Here is a 14,369-nt window from a genome sequence, read left to right as displayed (position 1 = left end):
AGTGCCACGCGGCCCGACGCGGTATTATTTGAGTTCAAAACTGTCCTACGTAGAAGTTAAAGTATTATTCGTCTCAGTCCAAAATAATAAGTCGTCATATTTCATCTATGGATTGATGAGATTGTGTCAAGAGATAAACGATTTCATATTGAAACGTTTCCCACAGGCCACAGAGTTCAGTTTTAAGTCTAGTTTTGATTTACATTTGATTGAGTTGTCAACTAAGGTGAATAATACATTAATTACATCAACAAAATTTCACCATGTCATTGGATTTAGGTATACAGTTGGCAAAAAAAAAACCGAAATGTCCGTTGATGACTTTTTGCAAATTCAATTATTCAATGTCATTACATATATTTTTTGGGGGGTTGAAATAAAATGGAAACAAAATTGATTCAACCAGCTTTTCCATATAGTGGGTTATATTTTTTTGTCGTTTTTTTAGTAGGCATAGATCAGGGATGGGCAACTCAAGGTGTCTCAAGGTAAAAAGTAGAATACCCAGGGTGCAATTTTGAAACGTGGCTGTACATTAATAACAATGTCTCTCTTATGACATCAGTCACTGATAGTCACTCAAGTAGCCCATGTCAGCTATAATATTTTAGAGGAGTAAATGAGTCTAGTGGCCAGCTATCTAAACCTGTAGTAATTAGACCCTGGGCCCCCCCCCCCCCCCCCCCCATTGATTTTTATTAGTCAGTCTCACTTAGATATCATATTGAAAAACGGCAAACATTTCTCGCCAACCTATTGAGAAATGTGTAGAAATGCAGGAAATTAGCTATTAAACCCATGACAAAAGGAGTAGAATTGCACAAAAATAACTTTTTTTTAAATGCAACTGTGGTACTATGATGAGTTCAGATATGTTGTGGCCTCCAACCCTATTTCCCATCCCTGGCCTCCAACCCTATTGCCCATCCCTGGCCTCCAACCCTATTTCCCATCCATGGCCTCCAACCCTATTGCCCATCCCTGGCCTCCAACCCTATTGCCCATCCCTGGCCTCCAACCCTATTGCCCATCCCTGGCCTACAAGCCTATTGCCCATCAATGGCCTACAACCCTGGCCTCCAACCCTATTGTCCATCCCTTGCCTCCAACCCTATTGCCCATCCCTGGCCTCCAACCCTATTGCCCATCCCTGGCCTCCAACCCTATTGCCCATCCCTTGCCTTCAACCCTATTGCCCATCCCTGGCCTCCAACCCTATTGCCCATCCCTGGCCTCCAACCCTATTGCCCATCCCTGGCCTCCAACCCTATTGCCCATCCCTGGCCTACAACCCTATTGCCCATCCCTGGCCTCCAACCCTATTGCCCATCCCTTGCCTTCAACCCTATTGCCCATCCCTGGCCTCCAACCCTATTGCCCATCCCTGGCCTCCAACCCTATTGCCCATCCCTGGCCTCCAACCCTATTGCCCATCCCTGGCCTACAACCCTATTGCCCATCCCTGGCCTACAACCCTATTGCCAATCCCTGGCCTACAACCCTATTGCCCATTCCTGGCCTCCAACCCTATTGCCCATCCCTGGCCTACAACCCTATTGCCCATCCCTGGCCTACAACCCTGGCCTCCAACCCTATTGCCCATCCCTGGCCTCCAACCCTATTGCCCATCCCTGGCCTACAACCCTATTGCCCATCGCTGGCCTCCAACCCTATAGCCCATCCCTGGCCTCCAACCCTATTGCCCATCCCTGGCCTACAACCCTATTGCCCATCGCTGGCCTCCAACCCTATTGCCCATCCCTGGCCTCCAACCCTATTGCCCATCCCAGGCCTCCTACCCTATTGCCCATCCCTGGCCTCCAACCCTATTGCCCATCCCTGGCCTCCAACCCTATTGCCCATCCCTGGCCTACAACCCTATGGCCCATCCCTGGCCTCCAACCCTATTGCCAATCCCTGGCCTACAACCCTATTGCCCATCCCTGGCCTCCAACCCTATTGCCCATCCCTGGCCTCCAACCCTATTGCCCATCCCTGGCCTACAACCCTATTGCCCATCCCTGGCCTCCAACCCTATTGCCCATCGCTGGCCTCCAACCCTATAGCCCATCCCTGGCCTCCAACCCTATTGCCCATCCCTGGCCTACAACCCTATTGCCCATCGCTGGCCTCCAACCCTATTGCCCATCCCTGGCCTCCAACCCTATTGCCCATCCCAGGCCTCCTACCCTATTGCCCATCCCTGGCCTCCAACCCTATTGCCCATCCCTGGCCTCCAACCCTATTGCCCATCCCTGGCCTACAACCCTATGGCCCATCCCTGGCCTACAACCCTATTGTCCATCCCTTGCCTCCAACCCTATTGCCCATCCCTGGCCTCCAACCCTATTGCCCATCCCTGGTCTCCAACCCTATTGCCCATCCCTTGCCTACAACCCTATTGCCCATCCCTGGCCTCCAACCCTATTGCCCATCCCTGGCCTCCAACCCTATTGCCCATCCCTGGCCTACAACCCTATTGCCAATCCCTGGCCTACAACCCTATTGCCCATCCCTGGCCTCCAACCCTATTGGCCATCCCTGGCCTACAACCCTATTGCCCATCCCTGGCCTACAACCCTGGCCTCCAACCCTATTGCCCATCCCTGGCCTCCAACCCTATTGCCCATCCCTGGCCTACAACCCTATTGCCCATCGCTGGCCTCCAACCCTATAGCCCATCCCTGGCCTCCAACCCTATTGCCCATCCCTGGCCTACAACCCTATTGCCCATCGCTGGCCTCCAACCCTATTGCCCATCCCTGGCCTCCAACCCTATTGCCCATCCCAGGCCTCCTACCCTATTGCCCATCCCTGGCCTCCAACCCTATTGCCCATCCCTGGCCTCCAACCCTATTGCCCATCCCTGGCCTACAACCCTATGGCCCATCCCTGGCCTCCAACCCTATTGCCAATCCCTGGCCTACAACCCTATTGCCCATCCCTGGCCTCCAACCCTATTGCCCATCCCTGGCCTCCAACCCTATTGCCCATCCCTGGCCTACAACTCTATTGCCCATCCCTGGCCTACAACCCTATTGCCCATCCCTGGCCTCCTGCCATATTGCCCATCCGTGGCCTCCAACTCTATTGCCCATCCCTGGCCTACAACCCTATTGCCCATCCCTGGCCTCCAACCCGATTGCCCATCCCTGGCCTCCAACCCTATTGCCCATCCCTGGCCTACAACCCTGGCCTCCAACCCTATTGTCCATCCCTGGCCTCCAACCCGATTGCCCATCCCTGGCCTACAACCCTATTGCCCATCCCTGACCTCCAACCCTATTGCCCATTCCTGGCCTCCAACCCTATTGCCCGTCCCTGGCCTCCACCCCTATTGCACATCCCTGGCCTCCAACCCTATTGCACATCCCTGGCCTCCAACCCTATTGCCCATCCCTGGCCTCCAACCCTATTGCCCATCACTGGCCTCCAACCCTGGCCTCCAACCCTATTGCCCATCCCTGGCCTCCAACCCCATTGCCCATCCCTGGAATACAACCCTGGCCTACAACCCTATTGCCCATCCCTGGCCTCCAACCCTATTGCCCATCCCTGGCGTCCAACCCTATTGCCCATCCCTGGCCTACAACCCTATTGCCCATCCCTGGCCTACAACCCTGGCCTCCAACCCTATTGCCCATCCCTGGCCTCCAACCCTATTGCCCATCCCTGGCCAACAACCCTATTGCCCATCCCTGGCCTCCAACCCTATTGCCCATCCCTGGCCTACAACCTATTGCCCATCCCTGGCCTCCAACCCTATTGCCCATCCCTGGCCTCCAACCCTATTGCCCATCCCTGGCCTCCAACCCTATTGCCCATCCCTGGCCGAACAACCCTATTGCCCATCCCTGGCCGAACAACCCTATTGCCCATCCCTGGCCTCCAACCCTATTGCCCATCCCTGGCCTACAACCCTATTGCACATCCCTGGCCTCCAACCCTATTTGCTATCCCTGGCCTCCAACCCTATTGCCCATCCCTGGCCTACAACCCTATTGCCCATCCCAGGCCTACAACCCTATTGCCCATCCCGGGCCTACAACCCTATTGCCCATCCCTGGCCTACAACCCTATTGCCCATCACTGGCCTACAACCCTATTGCCCATCACTGGCCTCCAACCCTGTTGCCCATCCCAGGCCTACAAACCTATTGCCCATCCCTGGCCTCCAACCCTATTGCCCATCGCTGGCCTCCAACCCTATTGCCCATCCCTGTTCTCCAACCCTATTGCCCATCCCTGGCCTACAACCCTGGCCTCCAACCCTATTGCCCATCCCTGGCCTCCAACCCTATTGCCCATCCCTGGCCTACAACCCTGGCCTACAACCCTATTGTCCATCCCTGGCCCCCAACCCTATTGCCCATCCCTGGCCTCCAACCCTATTGCCCATACCTGGCCTCCAACCCTATTAGCCATCCCTGGCCTACAACCCTATTGCCCATCACTGGCCTACAACCCTGACCTCCAACCTTATTGCCCATCCCTGGCCCCCAACCCTATTGCCCATCCCTGGCCTCCAAACCTATTGCCCATCCCTGGCCTCCAACCCTATTGCCCATCCCTGGCCTCCAACCCTATTGCCCATCGCTGGCCTCCAACCCTATTGCCCATCCCTGGCCTAACACCCTATTGCCCATCGCTGGCCTCCAACCCTATTGCCCATCCCTGGCCTCCAACCCTATTGCCCATCCCTGGCCTACAACCCTATTGCCCATCCCTGGCCTCCAACCCTATTGCCCATCCCTGGCCTCCAACCCTATTGCCCATCCCTGTCCTCCAACCCTATTGCCCATCCCTGGCCTCCAACCCTATTGCCCATCCCTGGCCTACAACCCTATTGCCAATCCCTGGCCTCCAACCCTATTGCCCATCCCTGGCCTCCAACCCTATTGCCCATCCCTGGCCTACAACCCTATTGCCCATCCCTGGCCTACAACCCTGGCCTCCAAACCTATTGCCCATCCCTGGCCTCCAACCCTATTGCCCATCACTGGCCTACAACCCTATTGCCCATCGCTGGCCTCCAACCCTATAGCCCATCCCTGGCCTCCAACCCTATAGCCCATCCCTGGCCTCCAACCCTATTGCCCATCCCTGGCCTACAACCCTGGCCTCCAACCCTATTGTCCATCCCTGGCCTACAACCCTATTGCCCATCCCTGGCCTCCAACCCTATTGCCCATCCCTGGCCTCCAACCCTATTGCCCATCCCTGGCCTCCAACCCTATTGCCCGTCCCTGGCCTCCAACCCTATTGCACATCCCTGGCCTCAAACCCTATTGCACATCCCTGGCCTCCAACCCTATTGCCCATCCCTGGCCTCCAACCCTATTGCCCATCCCTGGACTCCAACCCTGGCCTCCAACCCCTTTGCCCATCCCTGGCCTACAACCCTGGCCTACAACCCTATTGCCCATCCCTGGCCTCCAACCCTATTGCCCATCCCTGGACTCCAACCCTGGCCTCCAACCCTATTGCCCATCCCTGGCCTCCAACCCCTTTGCCCATCCCTGGCCTACAACCCTGGCCTACAACCCTATTGCCCATCCCTGGCCTCCAACCCTATTGCCCATCCCTGGCCAACAACCCTGTTGCCCATCCCTGGCCTCCAACCCTATTGCCCATCCCTGGCCTACAATCCTATTGCCCATCCCTGGCCTACAACCCTGGCCTCCAACCCTATTGCCCATCGCTGGCCTCCAACCCTATTGCCCATCCCTGGCCTACAACCCTATTGCTCATCCCTGGCCTCCAACCCTATTGCCCATCCCTGGCCTCCAACCCTATTGCTCATCCCTGAACTACAACCCTATTGCCCATGCCTGGCCTCCAACCCTATTGCCCATCCCTGGCCTCCAACCCTATTGCCCATCCCTAGCCTCCAACCCTATTGCCCATCCCTGGCCTCCAACCCTATTGCCCATCCCTGGCCTACAACCCTATTGCCCATCCCTGGCCTACAACCCTATTGCCCATCCCTGGCCTCCAACCCTATTGCCCATCCCTGGCCTACAACCCTATTGCCCATCCCTGGCCTACAACCATGGCCTCCAACCCTATTGCCCAGCCCTGGCCTCCAACCCTATTGCCCATCCCTGGCCTACAACCCTATTGCCCATCGCTGGCCTCCAACCCTATAGCCCATCCCTGGCCTCCAACCCTATTGCCCATCCCTGGCCTACAACCCTATTGCCCATCGCTGGCCTCCAACCCTGTTGCCCATCCCTGGCCTCCAACCCTATTGCCCATCCCAGGCCTCCAACCCTATTGCCCATCCCTGGCCTCCAACCCTATTGCCCATCCCTGGCCTCCAACCCTATTGCCCATCCCTGGCCTACAACCCTATGGCCCATCGCTGGCCTCCAACCCTATTTCCAATCCCTGGCCTACAACCCTATTGCCCATCCCTGGCCTCCAACCCTATTGCCCATCCCTGGCCTCCAACCCTATTGCCCATCCCTGGCCTACAACCCTATTGCCCATCCCTGGCCTCCTGCCATATTGCCCATCCGTGGCCTCCAACTCTATTGCCCATCCCTGGCCTCCAACCCTATTGCCCATCCCTGGCCTCCAACCCGATTGCCCATCCCTGGCCTCCAACCCTATTGCCCATCCCTGGCCTACAACCCTGGCCTCCAACCCTATTGTCCATCCCTGGCCTCCAACCCGATTGCCCATCCCTGGCCTACCACCCTATTGCCCATCCCTGGCCTACAACCCTATTGCCCATCCCTGGCCTCCAACCCTATTGCCCATCCCTGGCCTCCAACCCTATTGCCCGTCCCTGGACACCAACCCTATTGCACATCCCTGGCCTCCAACCCTATTGCACATCCCTGGCCTCCAACCCTATTGACCATCCCTGGCCAACAACCCTATTACCCATCCCTGGCCTACAACCCTGGCCTCCAACCCTATTGCCCATCCCTGGCCTCCAACCCTATTGCCCATCCCTGGCCTACAACCCTATTGCCTATCGCTGGCCTCCAACCCTATAGCCCATCCCTGGCCTCCAACCCTATTGCCCATCCCTGGCCTCCAACCCTATTGCCCATCCCTGGCCTACAACCCTGGCCTACAACCCTATTGTCCATCCCTGGCCTACAACCCTATTGCCCATCCCTGGCCTCCAACCCTATTGCACATCCCTGGCCTCCAACCCTATAGCCCATCCCTGGTCTCCAACCCTATTGCCCATCCCTGGCCTCCAACCCTGGCCTCCAACCCTATTGCCCATCCCTGGCCCCCAACCCCATTGCCATCCCTGGCCTACAACCCTGGCCTACAACCCTATTGCCCATCCCTGGCCTCCAACCCTATTGCCCATCCCTGGCCAACAACCCTGTTGCCCATCCCTGGCCTCCAACCCTATTGCCCATCCCTGGCCTACAACCCTGGCCTCCAACTCTATTGCCCATCGTTGGCCTCCAACCCTATTGACCATCCCTGGCCTACAACCCTATTGTTCATCACTGGCCTCCAACCCTATTGCCCATCCCTGGCCTCCAACCCTATTGCCCATCCCTGGCCTACAACCCTATTGCCCATCTCTGGCCTCCAACCCTATTGCCCATCCCTGGCCTCCAACCCTATTGCCCATCCCAGGCCTCCAACCCTATTGCCCATCCCTGGCCTCCAACCCTATTGCCCATCCCTGGCCTACAACCCTATTGCCAATCCATGGCCTACAACCCTATTGCCCATCCCTGGCCCACAACCCTATTGCCCATCCCTGGCCTACAACCCTGGCCTCCAACCCTATTGCCCATCCCTGGCCTCCAACCCTATTGCCCATCCCTGGCCTACAACCCTATTGCCCATCGCTGGCCTCCAACCCTATAGCCCATCCCTGGCCTCCAACCCTATTGCCCATCCCTGGCCTCCAACCCTATTGCCCATCGCTGGCCTCCAACCGTATTGCCCATCCCTGGCCTCCAACCCTATTGCCCATCCCAGGCCTCCTACCCTATTGCCCATCCCTGGCCTCCAACCCTATTGCCCATCCCTGGCCTCCAACCCTATTGCCCATCCCTGGCCTCCAACCCTATTGACCATCCCTGGCCTACAACCCTATGGCCCATCCCTGGCCTCCAACCCTATTGCCAATCCCTGGCCTACAACCCTATTGCCCATCCCTGGCCTCCAACCCTATTGCCCATCCCTGGTCTACAACCCTATTGCCCATCCCTGGCCTCCTGCCATATTGCCCATCCGTGGCCTCCAACTCTATTGCCCATCCCTGGCCTACAACCCTATTGCCCATCCCTGGCCTCCAACCCTATTGCCCATCGCTGGCCTCCAACCGTATTGCCCATCCCTGGCCTCCAACCCTATTGCCCATCCCAGGCCTCCTACCCTATTGCCCATCCCTGGCCTCCAACCCTATTGCCCATCCCTGGCCTCCAACCCTATTGCCCATCCCTGGCCTCCAACCCTATTGACCATCCCTGGCCTACAACCCTATGGCCCATCCCTGGCCTCCAACCCTATTGCCAATCCCTGGCCTACAACCCTATTGCCCATCCCTGGCCTCCAACCCTATTGCCCATCCCTGGTCTACAACCCTATTGCCCATCCCTGGCCTCCTGCCATATTGCCCATCCGTGGCCTCCAACTCTATTGCCCATCCCTGGCCTACAACCCTATTGCCCATCCCTGGCCTCCAACCCTATTGCCCATCGCTGGCCTCCAACCGTATTGCCCATCCCTGGCCTCCAACCCTATTGCCCATCCCAGGCCTCCTACCCTATTGCCCATCCCTGGCCTCCAACCCTATTGCCCATCCCTGGCCTCCAACCCTATTGCCCATCCCTGGCCTCCAACCCTATTGACCATCCCTGGCCTACAACCCTATGGCCCATCCCTGGCCTCCAACCCTATTGCCAATCCCTGGCCTACAACCCTATTGCCCATCCCTGGCCTCCAACCCTATTGCCCATCCCTGGTCTACAACCCTATTGCCCATCCCTGGCCTCCTGCCATATTGCCCATCCGTGGCCTCCAACTCTATTGCCCATCCCTGGCCTACAACCCTATTGCCCATCCCTGGCCTCCAACCCTATTGCCCATCCCTGGCCTCCAACCCTATTGCCCATCCCTGGCCTACAACCCTGGCCTCCAACCCTATTGTCCATCCCTGGCCTCCAACCCGATTGCCCATCCCTGGCCTACAACCCTATTGCCCATCCCTGGCCTCCAACCCTATTGCCCATCCCTGGCCTACAACCCTGGCCTACAACTCTATTGCCCATCCCTGGCCCCCAAACCTATTGCCCATCCCTGGCCTCCAACCCTATTGCCAATCCCTGGCTTCCAACCCTATTGCCCATCCCTGGCCTACAACCCTTGCCTACAACCCTATTGCCCATCGCTGGCCTCCAACCCTATTGCCCATCCCTGTTCTCCAACCCTATTGCCCATCCCTGGCCTACAACCCTGGCCTCCAACCCTATTGCCCATCCCTGGCCTCCAACCCTATTGCCCATCCCTGGCCTACAACCCTGGCCTACAACCCTATTGCCCATCCCTGGCCCCCAACCCTATTGCCCATCCCTGGCCTCCAACCCTATTGCCCATCCCTGGCCTCCAACCCTATTAGCCATCCCTGGCCTACAACCCTATTGCCCATCCCTGGCCTACAACCCTGGCCTCCAACCCTATTGCCCATCCCTGGCCCCCAACCCTCTTACCATCCCTGGCCTCCAACCCTATTGCCCATCCCTGGCCTCCAACCCTATTGCCCATCCCTGGCCTCCAACCCTATTGCCCATCGCTGGCCTCCAACCCTATTGCCCATCCCTGGCCTACAACCCTATTGCCCATCGCTGGCCTCCAACCCTATTGCCCATCCCTGGCCTCCAACCCTATTGCCAATCCCTGGCCTACAACCCTATTGCCCATCCCTGGCCTCCAACCCTATTGCCCATCCCTGGCCTCCAACCCTATTGCCCATCCCTGGCCTACAACCCTATTGCCCATCCCTGGCCTCCTGCCATATTGCCCATCTGTGGCCTCCAACTCTATTGCCCATCCCTGGCCTACAACCCTATTGCCCATCCCTGGCCTCCAACCCGATTGCCCATCCCTGGCCTCCAACCCGATTGCCCATCCCTGGCCTCCAACCCTATTGCCCATCCCTGGCCTACAACCCTGGCCTCCAACCCTATTGTCCATCCCTGGCCTCCAACCCGATTGCCCATCCCTGGCCTACAACCCTATTGCCCATCCCTGGCCTACAACCCTATTGCCCATCCCTGGCCTCCAACCCTATTGCCCATCCCTGGCCTCCAACCCTATTGCCCGTCCCTGGACAACAACCCTATTGCACAACCCTGGCCTCCAACCCTATTGCACATCCCTGGCCTCCAACCCTATTGCCCATCCCTGGCCTACAACCCTATTGCCCATCCCTGGCCTACAACCCTGGCCTCCAACCCTATTACCCATCCCTGGCCTCCAAACCTATTGCCCATCCCTGGCCTACAACCCTATTGCCCATCGCTGGCCTCCAACCCTATAGCCCATCCCTGGCCTCCAACCCTATTGCCCATCCCTGGCCTCCAACCCTATTGCCCATCCCTGGCCTACAACCCTGGCCTACAACCCTATTGTCCATCCCTGGCCTACAACCCTATTGCCCATCCCTGGCCTCCAACCCTATTGCCCATCCCTGGCCTCCAACCCTATTGCCCATCCCTGGCCTCCAACCCTATTGCCCATCCCTGGCCTCCAACCCTGGCCTCCAACCCTATTGCCCATCCCTGGCCCCCAACCCCATTGCCCATCCCTGGCCTACAACCCTGGCCTACAACCCTATTGCCCATCCCTGGCCTCCAACCCTATTGCCCATCCCTGGCCAACAACCCTGTTGCCCATCCCTGGCCTCCAACCCTATTGCCCATCCCTGGCCTACAACCCTATTGCCCATCCCTGGCCTACAACCCTGGCCTCCAACCCTATTGCCCATCGCTGGCCTCCAACCCTATTGACCATCCCTGGCCTACAACCCTATTGCTCATCACTGGCCTCCAACCCTATTGCCCATCCCTGGCCTACAACCCTACTGCCCATCCCTGGCCTACAACCCTATTGCCCATCTCTGGCCTCCAACCCTATTGCCCATCCCTGGCCTCCAACCCTATTGCCCATCCCAGGCCTCCAACCCTATTGCCCATCCCTGGCCTCCAACCCTATTGCCCATCCCTGGCCTACAACCCTATTGCCAATCCCTGGCCTACAACCCTATTGCCCATCCCTGGCCTACAACCCTATTGCCCATCCCTGGCCTACAACCCTGGCCTCCAACCCTATTGTCCATCCCTGGCCTCCAACCCTATTGCCCATCCCTGGCCTACAACCCTATTGCCCATCGCTGGCCTCCAACCCTATAGCCCATCCCTGGCACCCAACCCTATTGCCCATCCCTGGCCTCCAACCCTATTGCTCATCGCTGGCCTCCAACCCTATTGCCCATCCCTGGCCTCCAACCCTATTGCCCATCCCAGGCCTCCTACCCTATTGCCCATCCCTGGCCTCCAACCCTATTGCCCATCCCTGGCCTCCAACCCTATTGACCATCCCTGGCCTACAACCCTATGGCCCATCCCTGGCCTCCAACCCTATTGCCAATCCCTGGCCTACAACCCTATTGCCCATCCCTGGCCTCCAACCCTATTGCCCATCCCTGGCCTCCAACCCTATTGCCCATCCCTGGCCTACAACTCTATTGCCCATCCCTGGCCTACAACCCTATTGCCCATCCCTGGCCTCCTGCCATATTGCCCATCCGTGGCCTCCAACTCTATTGCCCATCCCTGGCCTCCAACCCTATTGCCCATCCCTGGCCTCCAACCCTATTGCCCATCCCTGGCCTCCAACCCTATTGCCCATCCCTGGCCTCCAACCCTATTGCCCATCCCTGGCCTACAACCCTGGCCTACAACCCTATTGCCCATCCCTGGCCCCCAACCCTATTGCCCATCCCTGGCCTCCAACCCTATTGCCCATCCCTGGCCTCCAACCCTATTAGCCATCCCTGGCCTACAACCCTATTGCCCATCCCTGGCCTACAACCCTGTCCTCCAACCCTATTGCCCATCCCTGGCCCCCAACCCTATTGCCCATCCCTGTCCTCCAACCCTATTGCCCATCCCTGGCCTCCAACACTATTGCCCATCCCTGGCCTCCAACCCTATTGCCCATCGCTGGCCTCCAACCCTATTGCCCATCCCTGGCCTACAACCCTATTGCCCATCGCTGGCCTCCAACCCTATTGCCCATCCCTGGCCTACAACCCTATTGCCCATCCCTGGCCTACAACCCTATTGCCCATCCCTGGCCTCCAACCCTATTGCCCATCCCTGGCCTCCAACCCTATTGCCCATCCCAGGCCTCCAACCGTATTGCCAATCCCTGGCCTCCAACCCTATTGCCCATCCCTGGCCTACAACCCTATTGCCAATCCCTGGCCTACAACCCTATTGCCCATCCCTGGCCTCCAACCCTATTGCCCATCCCTGGCCTACAACCCTATTGCCCATCCCTGGCCTACAACCTTGGCCTCCAACCCTATTGCCCATCCCTGGCCTCCAACCCTATTGCCCATCCCTGGCCTACAACCCTATTGCCCATCGCTGGCCTCCAACCCTATAGCCCATCCCTGGCCTCCAACCCTATAGCCCATCCCTGGCCTCCAACCCTATTGCCCATCCCTGGCCTACAACCCTGGCCTCCAACCCTATTGTCCATCCCTGGCCTACAACCCTATTGCCCATCCCTGGCCTCCAACCCTATTGCCCATCCCTGGCCTCCAACCCTATTGCCCATCCCTGGCCTCCAACCATATTGCCCGTCCCTGGCCTCCAACCATATTGCCCGTCCCTGGCCTCCAACCCTATTGCACATCCCTGGTCCTCAAACCCTATTGCACATCCCTGGCCTCCAACCCTATTGCCCATCCCTGGCCTCCAACCCTATTTCCCATCCCTGGACTCCAACCCTGGCCTCCAACCCTATTGCCCATCCCTGGCCTCCAACCCTATTGCCCATCCCTGGCCAACAACCCTGTTGCCCATCCCTGGCCTCCAACCCTATTGCCCATCCCTGGCCTACAACCCTATTGCCCATCCCTGGCCTACAACCCTGGCCTCCAACCCTATTGCCCATCGCTGGCCTCCAACCCTATTGACCATCCCTGGCCTACAACCCTATTGCTCATCACTGGCCTCCAACCGTATTGCCCATCCCTGGCCTCCAACCCAATTGCCCATCCCAGGCCTCCTACCCTATTGCCCATCCCTGGCCTCCAACCCTATTGCCCATCCCTGGCCTCCAACCCTATTGCCCATCGCTGGCCTCCAACCCTATTGCCCATCCCTGGCCTACAACCCTATTGCCCATCGCTGGCCTCCAACCCTATTGCCCATCCCTGGCCTCCAACCCTATTGCCAATCCCTGGCCTACAACCCTATTGCCCATCCCTGGCCTCCAACCCTATTGCCCATCCCTGGCCTCCAACCCTATTGCCCATCCCTGGCCTACAACCCTATTGCCCATCCCTGGCCTCCTGCCATATTGCCCATCTGTGGCCTCCAACTCTATTGCCCATCCCCGGCCTACAACCCTATTGCCCATCCCTGGCCTCCAACCCGATTGCCCATCCCTGGCCTCCAACCCGATTGCCCATCCCTGGCCTCCAACCCTATTGCCCATCCCTGGCCTACAACCCTGGCCTCCAACCCTATTGTCCATCCCTGGCCTCCAACCCGATTGCCCATCCCTGGCCTACAACCCTATTGCCCATCCCTGGCCTACAACCCTATTGCCCATCCCTGGCCTCCAACCCTATTGCCCATCCCTGGCCTCCAACCCTATTGCCCGTCCCTGGACAACAACCCTATTGCACAACCCTGGCCTCCAACCCTATTGCACATCCCTGGCCTCCAACCCTATTGCCCATCCCTGGCCTACAACCCTATTGCCCATCCCTGGCCTACAACCCTGGCCTCCAACCCTATTACCCATCCCTGGCCTCCAACCCTATTGCCCATCCCTGGCCTACAACCCTATTGCCCATCGCTGGCCTCCAACCCTATAGCCCATCCCTGGCCTCCAACCCTATTGCCCATCCCTGGCCTCCAACCCTATTGCCCATCCCTGGCCTACAACCCTGGCCTACAACCCTATTGTCCATCCCTGGCCTACAACCCTATTGCCCATCCCTGGCCTCCAACCCTATTGCACATCCCTGGCCTCCAACCCTATTGCCCATCCCTGGCCTCCAACCCTATTGCCCATCCCTGGCCTCCAACCCTGGCCTCCAACCCTATTGCCCATCCCTGGCCCCCAACCCCATTGCCCAT

Source organism: Salvelinus fontinalis, chromosome 12 (genome assembly GCF_029448725.1).
Source record: "Salvelinus fontinalis isolate EN_2023a chromosome 12, ASM2944872v1, whole genome shotgun sequence".
Lineage (NCBI taxonomy): Eukaryota > Metazoa > Chordata > Actinopteri > Salmoniformes > Salmonidae > Salvelinus > Salvelinus fontinalis.
Note: the sequence above shows the minus strand (reverse complement) of the source record.